Consider the following 12,276-nt stretch of genomic DNA (forward strand, 5'->3'; position numbering starts at 1 on the left):
AGTAAACGAGCACAAGGTACCCAGTGTTACATTTTCCGCTCACGCAAGTTGGAATTCACATATAGAACAGCTGTGCAAAATACATTCATCCACTACAGGTGCGTTATCACGATGTCAACCCTTACCCCTCTCGAAGGTACAACTCCAGGTGTATAACACGGGTTCTGTGATTAGCGACCTAAAGTTTTCACCAAACGATTCTTCAAGTTCTTCGGACTCTGTGGACACCTCGCTTTCAGGTGGGACTTTCCATTTTGCTGGGAACCACACCTTCTGTCCACCCGCCACGTCGCCGCCGCGCTAAGCCTAGCTCGCCGGTCGTTAAGCCTCCGACTGAACCGGCTGCGTCTCGGCGACGTGTCGCACCTCGGCGCGCGGCGTTTCCATCTCCCGTCAGAGTAATCCCGCACCTCTGTCTTCGCTATGGAGATCCAGGTCGCCGGCCAGGATATTTCGCCAGAAGAAGTGACCGCCCAGTCTGGCTTGCTGACTGCACGATCCCGCCGCTCAAAACGCGGCACGGACAACTTGACCCCGACCGATGAATCATCTCAAGCCCCAAGTAGCCGGTCCCGCTCTCGGGCAAGATAGCCCGTTAAAGCTCAAGTTTTGAAAGCGGGCAGCATGCCTTCGCTTCCAACGGAGGATATCAGGATTGTCAGCCGCCCCAAGGGCGCCCTTCATATAACCAAGATCGGCAGTCCCGTGGTAACCGCCGCCATTTTCTCCAAGCAGCCAACCTCACGGACGAAGAAAGCTCAAAAGACACTGTCTGCCCGAATACGCAACAAAACATCGTTGTCGTCAGCACACCTCACCCGGACCATGCAGACTGGTACGCTCGCATCCGCTCTATCCAAGTGAACGGCGTCACCACGAGGCGAATGCCTACAAAATCGCAGCTGAGCACACGACGAAGGGGATCATCCGTGGGATCCCACTCACGGAGACCCGCCAGCAGATCCACAACAAAATGGTCACTGTCCGAAACCCGACAGCCTTGGCAGCCAAGCGCATCACTTCTACTACAACAGTGACCATGTCTTTTGACGGACTGGATGTGCCTTATCAGGTCCGCTACGGCTCCACGTTACTCCCATGTTCGCTATAACGGAAGCAAATTGACATTTGTTGCCAGTGTGGCCGCCTCGGACACCGTATGGACGTTTGTCCCTATCCAAATAACAAGATATGCCGGGGCTGCGGTGTCCGCAACGCACCGGCCGACCATAACTGTAACCCTAAGTGCTCGCTCTGTGGTGGTCCCTACCTCACCGCAGACAAAAGCTGTGCCGCTCGTTATAAAACCCCGTATGTCATCCGCAAGCGTATTGGGGAACGAAGAACAACCAGCCAAGCCACCTATAAACAAGCCGGCTCCTTCACCCTCAACACCAGAACCAGGCCACCCTGCCGCACACCGTCAAGGGGGAGCCGTTCCCGCTCCAGAACTCCATCTCGATACAGGCAACAACGCTCAAGATCCCTGTCTGCATCAGCTTCACGCATCACATCTACCAACAACAACAAGGTGAGCTTCGCATAGGCTCTCAGGGGCACCTCGCGAGGGGGTCGTAAGGTCGCCAGCACACAAGTCACCTCCCCTCCTCTTTCCCCAGATAACCCAGCAATAGCTCAGCTTAAGCGCGAGAACGCCATCCATCGCGATCTCCTAACTAAACTTACGCAGGAGGTCAGAGAACTCAACCATAGACCTATCGCACAGAACGTCCCTGCCCCTAGTCATGAGGCCCCCTCGACTCTCGCCCACAAGAAGAGAGCCCTGCAAGATGGAGCCGCGGGCGGGGTCCCCTCTGAAGTTAACGACATGATCATCTAACTTCAAACAACTATTAGCACTTTTCATCATGCACTAACCGCCATCCAGCAAGCGTTCATTGGTATTGTCCAACGAGTGACCAACCTGCAAACTCATATTTTCACGCCTCCTAGCCATGCCGCCCCCGTCTGCGACCCTTCCGGGACGCCGATGGCGACATCCACCATCTGCCTTCATGGATCACACTAATCAAGACGCCCTCATTTGGCAGTGGAACTGCCGAGGTTTTCACCAGAAACAACCGGTACTCAATCAATACGTACGCCAACATACCCGCCACCCGGATGCTATCCTACTTCAAGAAACCAATAACGCCCCCACCACGCTCCCCTCTTCGCCGGGTCTCCACCCTAGTACGGCGTGGTATCCCTGTTATTGAACATGATCTCAATAGTCCTCACATCTAACATCTATTCCTCGAATTAATTCCCAATCGTAAACGGAAAGAATGCATCTTACTTTTGAACATTTAGAATAGCCCAAAGGACAAAGCAAGGTGTCGCTTCCTCGCCCTCTTTAAGAAGGCTCTTCACGCAGCTGGAACGCACCCCCTCCTAATCGGCGGCGATTTCAACCTCGCCCATACAGGCTGGGGCTACGTTCGCACGGAAGCTGCAGCTCGCAACCTCTGGCAAGATTACCACGACTTAGGCCTTACGCTCATCACGGACACTCCTTTCCCACACGCCTCGGTATCTCCACTACCCAGGGCTCTACCCCCGACCTCACCTTCATCAAACATATCAACAATGCACACTGAACCAATACCCAGCAAGACCTGGGCAGCGACCATTATAACCTTGCTCTCTCTTTACGCCAACTCGCTGCCGCCCCTGCCCCCATTAAAGAATTCACCATTACCGACTGGGATGTTTTTCGTAAAATACGCATAGGTTCTACCTCAGCAGAAGGCATTGCCGACATTACCACCTGGATGCAAGCGCTACCCACTGATGTTCAAACGGCCACTCGGGTGGTAGCTACAGATGCCTCAGTTGAACGCATGGATAGCCGCCTCGCCCATCTTCTGGAGGCTAAGGCCCCCATCCTAGCTCGATGGAACAGGCGGCGCCTAAACCGTCGCCTCAGAAGTAAGATCTCCACACTCAACACAGCCATTGAGGAGCAGTAAGGACCGTTAAGCTTGCTCTTCGCAAGCTTAACGGTCGTTCTACTCCAGGGCCAGACGGGGTCACTAACAAAACACTTCGCGATCTCGATGACCAGTCCGTGTCCCATCTGACTGACTACATCAACGATCACTGGCGCAGTGGCGCCCTCCCAGCTGCCTGGAAGACTGCCAACGTTATCCTAATCCCAAAGCCTGGCAAACCATCTAGCCTCAATAACCTAAGGCCCATCTCCCTCACTTCATGCGTAGGCAAGTTGATGGAACACGCCTTTTTAGCGCACATCAACAGTCACCTCGAAGACAACTCTCTGTATCCCCACACCATCATTGGATTTCGCCCTCACCTTTCTACTCAAGACGCTATGTCAAGACGCTACTCAAGACGCTACTCAACACCGGATTAAAAAAAATCCGGGTGTTGATAAAATTGCATAAACAGGCCTGGAGTGTGGCCTGATCCCGGTTACAAGAACCGGTAACGCACTCCCTCACCAGAGCAGGATTGGCCACCCTGGTGCAGTACTTGGCCACAACCACCTATATGAACACAGCAATCAAACCCCGGCCCTCAGTCCCCAGCAGCTGCGAAGCAACTGACCACGGCGGTGGTCAGACCCGCGACGCAGCAGAGGGTGCTAAGAATCCCTGGCTCTGGGCAGGCCGCCATTGCAATGTGAACCTGGCAACGTTTAACGCTAGAACTTTATCTAGTGAGGCGAGTCTAGCAGTGCTATTGGAGGAATTAGAGGGCAGTACATGAGATATAATAGGGCTGAGTGAAGTTAGAAGGCCAAAAGAAGCGTATACATTGCTAAAAAGCAGGCTCGTTCTGTGCTATCGGGACTTAGCGGAAAGACGAGAACTAGGAGTCGGATTCCTGATTAATAAGAATATAGCTGGTAACATACAGGAATTCTATAGCATTAACGAGAGGGTGGCAGGTCTTGTTGTGAAACTTAATAAGAGGTACAAAATGAAGGTTGTACAAGTCTGCACCCCTACATCCAGTCATGATGACCAGGAAGTCGAAAGCCTCTATGAAGACGTGGAATCGGCGATGGGTAGAGTGAAAACAAAATACACTATACTGATGGGCGACTTTAATGCCAAGGTAGGCAAGAATCAGGCTGAAGACATGGCAGTGGGGGATTATGGCATAGGCTCTAGGAATAGCAGGGGAGAGTTATTAGTAGAGTTTTCGGAACAGAGTAATATGCGCATAATGAATACCTTCTTCCGCAAAGCGGGATAGCCGAAAGTGGACGTGGAGGAGCCCAAACGGTGAGACTAGAAATGAAATAGACTTCATACTCTGCGATAACTCTGGCATCATACAAGATGTAGACGTGCTGAGCAAGGTGCGCTGCAGTGACCATAGGATGATAAGAACTTGAATTAGCCTAGACATGAGGAGGCAACGGAAGAAACTGGTACATAAGAAGCCGATCAATGAACTAGCGGTAAGAGGGAAAATAGAGGAATTCCAGATCAAGCTACAGAACAGGTAATCGGCTTTAACTCAGGAAGAGGACCTTAGTGTTGAAACAATGAACGACAATCTTAGGGCATCATTAGGAGTGTGCAATAGAAGTCGGTGGTAACTCCGTTACAGAGAATACCAGTGCGCTATCGCAGGAGACGAAAGATCTGATCAAGAAACGCCAATGTATGAAAGCCTCTAACCCTACAGCTAGAATAGAACTGGCAGAACTTTTGAAGTTAATCAACAAGCGTAAGACAGCTGACATAGGGAAGTATAATACGGATAGAATTGAACATGCTCTCAGGAACGGAGGAAGCCTAAAAGCAGTGAAGAAGAAACTAGGAATTGGCAAGAATCAGATGTATGCAGCTCAAACATCAAGTGCTACCCGATCGTTCTCGTAACATGAAAGCCATCCTCGGACTCGACCTTCAGTCAAGCCTTTAACAACATTTCCCATGCAGCTATCCTTGACCAGGTCTCCCACCTCCACCTGGGAGAGCAAGCCTACAATTACATTCGTGACTTTCTCTCCAATCGCACGGCCACCCTCTCGGCTGGGGATTTACGATCAGACCAGCTTCCCCTTGGCAGCAAAAGCACCCCGCAAGGTTCAGTTATCCCTCCCATGATCTTTAACTTAGTCGTGATTGGTCTTGCCCGGCAACAACGAAGAGTCGACAATATAAACCGTACCATCTACGCCGACGACATCACCATCTGGTCGTACCGAGGCAGTGATGGTCAAGTGGAGTCAGCCCTCCGAACGGCGATTGGCACGGTTGAAGCCTATCTCCAAGGGACCGGACTGCGCTGTTCGCCGGCTAAATCGGAGCTTCTGCTCTACAAGCCCATTCAGCAGGGTCACCCTCCGAAACACCAATCTGATCACCGACCCTTTGACGCCATCAGCCTACGCCTTCAAGATGGCAGTCCTATCCCACACGTCCCTAGTATCCGGGTCCTCGGTCTCACCATCTCTACCAACGGCTCCAACGCCTTGGCTCTCAACAAGATCTGTGCCCAATCTCAAAACACCCTACGACTTCTTAAACGTACCTCTAACCGATGAGGGGGACTCAAAGAAGAAAGCCTTCTCCGCCTCGTCCAATCCTTTGTCATATGTCACGTTATCTACGTTGCTGCGTACATCAACAGGTACCGGGCTGAGCAAAACAAGCTCGACACCCTCATACGAGGGGTCAACAAGCAAGCACTTGGCCTCCCGCATTCCACCAGCACTGAACTCTTCAACCAACTGGGAGTTCACAACAACCTTTCCGAACTCATTGAAGCCCAACAACGCTCTCAGCTTGAACGGCTCACCCTTACTGAAACGGGACGCTTTATTCTATCCACGCTTGGCTCCACCTACCATCAGTAGCAGGGCCTTAGACCCTGTCCCTAGAAACATGCACCCTGAATATAACAGGGCCCGGCGCCAAGCTCGGGTCGGAGCTATTATAAAAGCCCTTGCTCACGTACCTCGCGTCACATTTCTTGATGCAGCGCAATACTCCCATGGCACACGATTTGTGGCTGTCGCTACACGCGATGGAGTCCTACACCACGCCGCCAGCGTCACTACCCCCACTGCCGAGACGGCTGAAGAAGTGGCCGTCGCCCTGGCCACTCTAGATCCCACCGGTCACACCATCGTGTGTGACTCTCGCTCAGCCGTCACTAACTTCAGCAAAGGCCGTATTTCTCTCCAAGCTCTTCGCATCCTCTGCTAGGCACCACACTCTAAAGACAGCAGAATCTCCCTAACGTGTATCCCAGCCCATGCGGGCCCCGTCCACACACACCTTTCAAATCTCAACGAGGTCACCCACTCCATTGCGCGAGGCCTAGTCAACCACGCCGGAGTCACTGGAGATGAGTTGGACACCAGGGACAATCTGAGAACTTACAACGATCTCGTTAAGGCCTTTTACCTTAGTCGCCGAACCTTCCCCCCGCGTCACTCCAAGTTCAGCCGGGCGCAGGCTACCACCCTGCGTCTGCTACAAACAAACACGTACCCTTCACCCGCCCGCCTCTACCATATATTTCCAGACGTCTACACAAGCCCCAACTGCCGGTGCTGCGTCATTCACCCGGCTACGCTTCCGCATATGCTGTGGGAGTGCCCAGCACAGTACACACAGACTAACACCACAACTCTCTCGTCGAGGTTGCTTGAGGCTCTGCGGAGCTCAGCCCTCGACGACCAAACCTGTGCGACTCAGCGACTGGGCGACTCAGAGGCGGCGGCGAGGCAAGTACTCGACGTCCCTTCATGGGAGGCTTAGGCCCGGCCATCATAAAGTGCTGGTTGTACAATAAAGTTTATTCCTCCTCCTCGTTACGCGCTATTTGCGGCGCACCTTAATTACTGCAGCTTGGTAGGCACTACTGCAACAGAACCTAAATAAAATTTTGCTTTTGCAAAAGAAGATGCTTCGACATGTAACAAAAATCCTTAACTTTCTTCAACTAAAACGGTCTTTCAAGATTACAATATCGAACTAATTCATCACTTGTACAAATCTCGGATTTTACCATCTTTTTTTTTACTTTTAGGACACTTATAAACAATTCATTGCGACAATAGGATGCCTAAATGTTAACACTAATACGAGTACGCGAAAAACACCTCTACCTCGTTTCCGAACTACAATTTACGAGAGCTTCATTTCAACTTACCACCCATTTTGAATAAATTTCCAGAAACAACGACTGCTACACACCGAAAATTGTGCGAACAGTTTGCATGCATGTTGTGAACAATAGTTTTCACGTTGCGATTATTGGAATGACACAATTAGGCCTTATTTTATATGCTGCTCTTACCTTGTTTGCCTAAGTAGGTATTAGTCTCTCTCATTAACTATTTCGTGATATGTCTATTGAATTTCTATTCTTGTATTCCTCATAGCTAATTTTACTTGCTCATTTTCTACTACAAAGACTTACTGTGCATTTAACATACTTATAATAAAATGGTCAATTTATTTGTACTATGTTAACATTTGATGTGCTTCATCTTCTAAATATGTTACCTTCATAAGTACCAACATGCATTGTAATTGCGACATGTTTGCTTCATTTGCCGCGTTCGTAAAATTATAGAAGGAATGTCGCATACTGCGAATGTAACGGTCTTCAGGGACCCAGTCAAGCTGCCTAGAGCGCCTTTTAGTGCTGAAGACCATCCAGACTTTCTGAATAAATATTGATTGATTATTTCATTTATTGATTGCTACTAGCGCGCCCGTCTTCCCCTAAACAAATTTCGACACGTTTACTGGCGTCCAATATGATTTCTATGCCTCTCTTTTTTTTCAGATAGGAGGTTCTTCGAAGTTCACGTGCCGGCAGCCAATACTCTAGGTGAATCTGGACTCCGATGTGTTTTATATTATAAATATATTGTTGCTGCACTTCAAACTTCGGATGCGCGTTGTTAGGATATGTGCCTTGGAAATGAGATGAGTATAGCATGGTCTGCCCGTCCTGGGAAGAGGACCTTGACTGAAACCGCAAACTCAAATGTTCGTCTGTTTTGTTTACCTAAATCAAGAAATAAAGCTTTAGAACTTCATGATTTTAAGCGTGAAATATTTTACAGCACTACGCGTAATGTCTGTCTTTGTATGTTCGTTAATGGGTTTTATGACAAAAAATGACGGTCACATCCAGCTTTTCCGGACACGTACCAACTAGCGCCCCAAGCGGGCCCACACGAAGCTAGCGCGTTTTCAATGGAACGAGCGGGTCATTCGCGAATAACAAAAGCTGAAGGTAAATTATTGAAAAAGGCAGGTGACAGGCGTGTTATGGAAGACAATCCGCACGAGCCAAATGCAGTGATCGCGCTATGGCACGTAAGAATTTCGTTCCCACAGCTGTTGAAGATTAAACAATGGAAGCCTGTGGAAACGACGAAAATTTATACTCGATTTTCGAGGCAAGAACGATGCCTGTGACAAAACTACGGCGTCTATCGTAACACCCAGTGCAGCGTATGTAGTACGGAGACTCAGCTTTCGAATGATGTCTATCTTGACTCCCTACACATGGCGTAACACTGTCCCCAAAGGCAATTTTTGACACACAGTCGTGCAAGTACACGTGGTATCTAAAAATAACCAAGCGTATCGCTTGCGGCGACGTCGGAAACCGTGGCCGCGTCGTTTAACCGCTGGCACCTGTCGTTCCGCGTTATGCTGGCAGCGGTTCGATGCCGTGATACCAGTTTTCCTTTTAACGCCGCCTAGGTCTGAGTTCGCCAGTCTTCCACCAGATGGCCGAAACATAAAACTCATGATTTGGTTGCAGTTTTGGTTTCTTTAGGAGGGCTCTTCAACTACTATATTTTCTATTTTACTTCCTAAAACGTAGGAATGGGTTGCGTATTTGTTGAGTCATTGCTTTTATGCTCATATTTTATTCCTTGGACAACATAACAACAAGCATGCACATGTCTGTCTTACGTTTGAAAATACATATACTATCGTGCCTTGTAGCATGGACCTAGGCGGTAATTCTGGACATTGCACCTTGACCATCCCGTGTGTAATTCGCATGCGTAACTGAACGGGCAATATTTTTAACAATTTTATTATAATAGCCGAGTATCAACAAGTTTCAACTGTCTGCGCCAAGAAGGTAGTCATTTGTAACAACATATGCATTTAGGGCACATAGTCGGAACAGTGGGGGTGCGTTAAAGCAGTGTTTTGCTCGGGCATGGGCGGTTATGTCACACGATAGGAGCAAATGGTTTTGCACCCTATGGGCAGAAGGCACATTGACTTGAAGTGTCAAATTTAAACCGTAAAGTAATTTATTACAGCTGAAGTTCGAACGGTGATTGCAGAACGAGTGACATTCAGTCTGTTTGCAAGAGCATGTTTTTGCGAGTCAGCAGGGAAGGAGAGGGAGTGTATATGCGTGTACACGCTTTGAGTATGCGTGCTTGTGTACTTGCATTTGCGTGTGCGCGCGTGTTTGTGTCCCCGTCTCCGTTTGTGTCTCCGAGTGCGCGTATGCGCGTGCGAGCATACGCGCGTTTGTGTGTGCGTACAGTTCCGTTTGCCTGCGTGCGTACATTTTGGTGCGTGTGTGCACGCGTATAAATGTGAATGTGGGCAAATATGTGTCGTATCTCTCTCTCTCTCTCTCTCTCTCTCTCTCTGTGTGTGTGTGTGTGTGTGTGTGCGTGCGTGTGCGTGTGCGTGTGCGTGTGTGTGTGTGTGTGTGTGTGTGTGTGTGTGTGTGTGTGTGTGTGTGTGTGTGTGTGTGTGTGTGTGTGCGCGCATGCGCGTGCACTTCCTGCTTACGCCTACTCTCCGGGTTGAATGGGATATAGAGCTTATTTAAACCCGTATTTGAATCTACGAGACAAGAGCGAATGACTCTGCATTTATAGCACTATCTCTTTCTGAAAGCTAACTCAAGAAAAAAAAAGACGCCTGAGCCGTCAATAACGCCGCCATACCCCCGTATTCTTAAACACGTCTTCACTTGAAGCTTCTCCTCGACTCAGCCAAGTTAAGGCGACGGGGCTTCCTTCACTCAAAGGTGCCGTTGCGTTTCATGAACACTACTCCACCTTTCCTCCGCCGAGGAACGCCTTGAAAATGCGCCCTCGACTCAAGTGAAGTGTACCGACCGGGAAAAGCGTCTGATATCGAGACTATTCTTGAATGTGCTTAACAAAAGTCCTATTATTTAAGAAATATGTGTTTAAGAGAAATATGTGTTTCCGTCAATTCGTTTTCCTAAGTAAACCACTGCACGACCCAACGCACAACTTTAGCTTGGCAACGCTGCCACTGTGAGCGTTCGACTGATAGAGCAAGCGGGAGCTGTGTTTGAGATCTGGCAACAATCGCACCCCAACAGCTGAGAGCATGGCGCAAGGCCGAGAAACAAGATAATTAGCGCCGGCATTTGTTCGCTGCTCCTTGTTTCCTAGTGATTCATTGGTAACCAACGTTGAGGTTGTTAATCGCGGATATGATGGATGATTATGTCCTTGTGCGTATGATGACTGATCCTGATTGACTTCTGAGGTCACAGAGGGAACGGACGATGGGCCGCTTTGTTTACCTTCAAGACCAAGCGGTGCTCAGAGTTTGCTGAAAGCAACAACAGGACAGAAAATATGGGTGAGTGAGCCATTTTCTCATGTAAGCACAATATGTTAATGCGGTTTTCGTGAGGTTGCCGTGGCGCTGTCGATAAGCCGTTTCCGATGTGCCCAAGCGTGATTCACTCCAGTTGCTCATGCCGCGAGCATTAGCTCCTGAAGCATATTTGAGGGAGCGTAAGCTTGTGCAAAACATTATTTTTCTTTGCAAATGGCAACTTGTGGCAGATTCGGCACGACAATCTGTTGTTGGTTTCGCTTTTTTAAACTGCATCCAACGATCATTCCAGTGCGCGTATGAAATCTTTCAGTAGCGGAGAAGCAGTTTTAAACTCAATGAGACCTGGCAGTCAGGGCAGGCGCCTGAGGCATGGCGCACAGCCATTGTGCCACCCATCTTCAAGGCCAGAAAACCGGCTAGGGAACTGTCGTCCTATCGACCGGTCTCCCTCACCTCTGCTGCCTGCAAGGTAATGGAGGCCATGGCTCTTGCACGACTGGACTGGGTGGCCCGTGCTCGCGGCTTCCTGGCAGACCAACAGACGGGCTTCCGGCGGCAGCGGTGCACTGAGGACTCCATCGCTGACATGGTGTCCACCCTGGAGGACGCGAAGGCCGGCGGGGACCTCGTGATGCTCTTGCTGATTGGCGTACAGGGTGCCTTCGACAGCCTCCCTCACGCAGTTGTCCAACAGGGCCTGGACCTCCTCGGCACCTGTGGCAACCTACGGGAGTTCCTCTCGTCGTCCCTGCACAATCGCACCCTCAGGATACGTGTGGGTCGATCGAAAAGCACCTCCCGTCCAGTCGCTGCAGGCGGGCCACAGGGGTCCGTGGTGAGCCCCTTCCTTTTCAACCTGGCCTTGGCACGGTTTCCTGCTGCCCTGCCGATCGACCCTCACTTCCCCGTGCAGTCCTCAGTCGACGCGGATGACATCGTCCTATGGGTGCCGGGACCACCGCAACACGTCCGCAAGACACGTGCGGCCCTACAGAGAGCCCTGGACACTGCGGCTGCCTACTTGTGCAGCATCGGCCTTACCATCTCGGCCAGGAAGACCGACGCCTTGCTGTTGCATCCCAGAGCAGCAGCCCACCGCTCAGCTGCCCGGCTGCCCTTGGAGGGCATCCAGATCCCATGGAGCAAGGCAGTCACGTACCTGGGGCTGCGAATTGACCATCGGCTGACCTGGCTGCCGGCTACCAATACCCTGCGCGCCCAGACGCTTCGGGTCCGCAAGGCGAGCTCACAGCTTTTTGCCCGTGGACAGGGCTGTAGCACCAGGTGGGCCCTGCAGCTCTTTGCAGCTGCAGCCACTTCACGGCTACTCTATGCCCTCCCTCTTCCGGCACTGCCCCCACCCTGCCTGCTGAAGCTGGAGCTGCAGCACCGGTCAACAATACGGGTCTGTCTTGGCGTTCTCCGAACCTCACAAGTGGCCGCCACTCTTGCTGAGGCAGGTACCTGGCCCCTGTCACTACTCTTCCTGCAACAGGGGCTACGACACATTGATCGCCTACAACATGCCGCAGATGGTCAAGTACTCCTGACCCGCCTACGCTCCCGGCCAGCATCACACATGGGACGGCTGTGTGGCCTCTATAAGAAAGTCATAGGGGACACGCCTGCAAACGTCGTACAGCCTCGCCCACCACACCGACCACCAATCCCTATTTCGGCG

General features: G+C 50.7%; 1 long non-coding RNA gene across 1 annotated transcript in view; it reads left to right on the plus strand.

Moving 5' to 3' along the window:
• LOC142578116 (uncharacterized) overlaps positions 1-8,027 on the plus strand; it is a 117,710-nt gene extending 109,683 nt beyond the window's left edge. The window contains exon 5 of the long non-coding RNA XR_012827174.1: positions 7,786-8,027. This is a non-coding gene — a long non-coding RNA (uncharacterized LOC142578116). The remainder of the gene's footprint in view (positions 1-7,785) is intronic.
• Positions 8,028-12,276: the final 4,249 nt, after the last annotated feature.

Source organism: Dermacentor variabilis, chromosome 4 (assembly GCF_050947875.1).
Source record: "Dermacentor variabilis isolate Ectoservices chromosome 4, ASM5094787v1, whole genome shotgun sequence".
NCBI lineage: Eukaryota > Metazoa > Arthropoda > Arachnida > Ixodida > Ixodidae > Dermacentor > Dermacentor variabilis.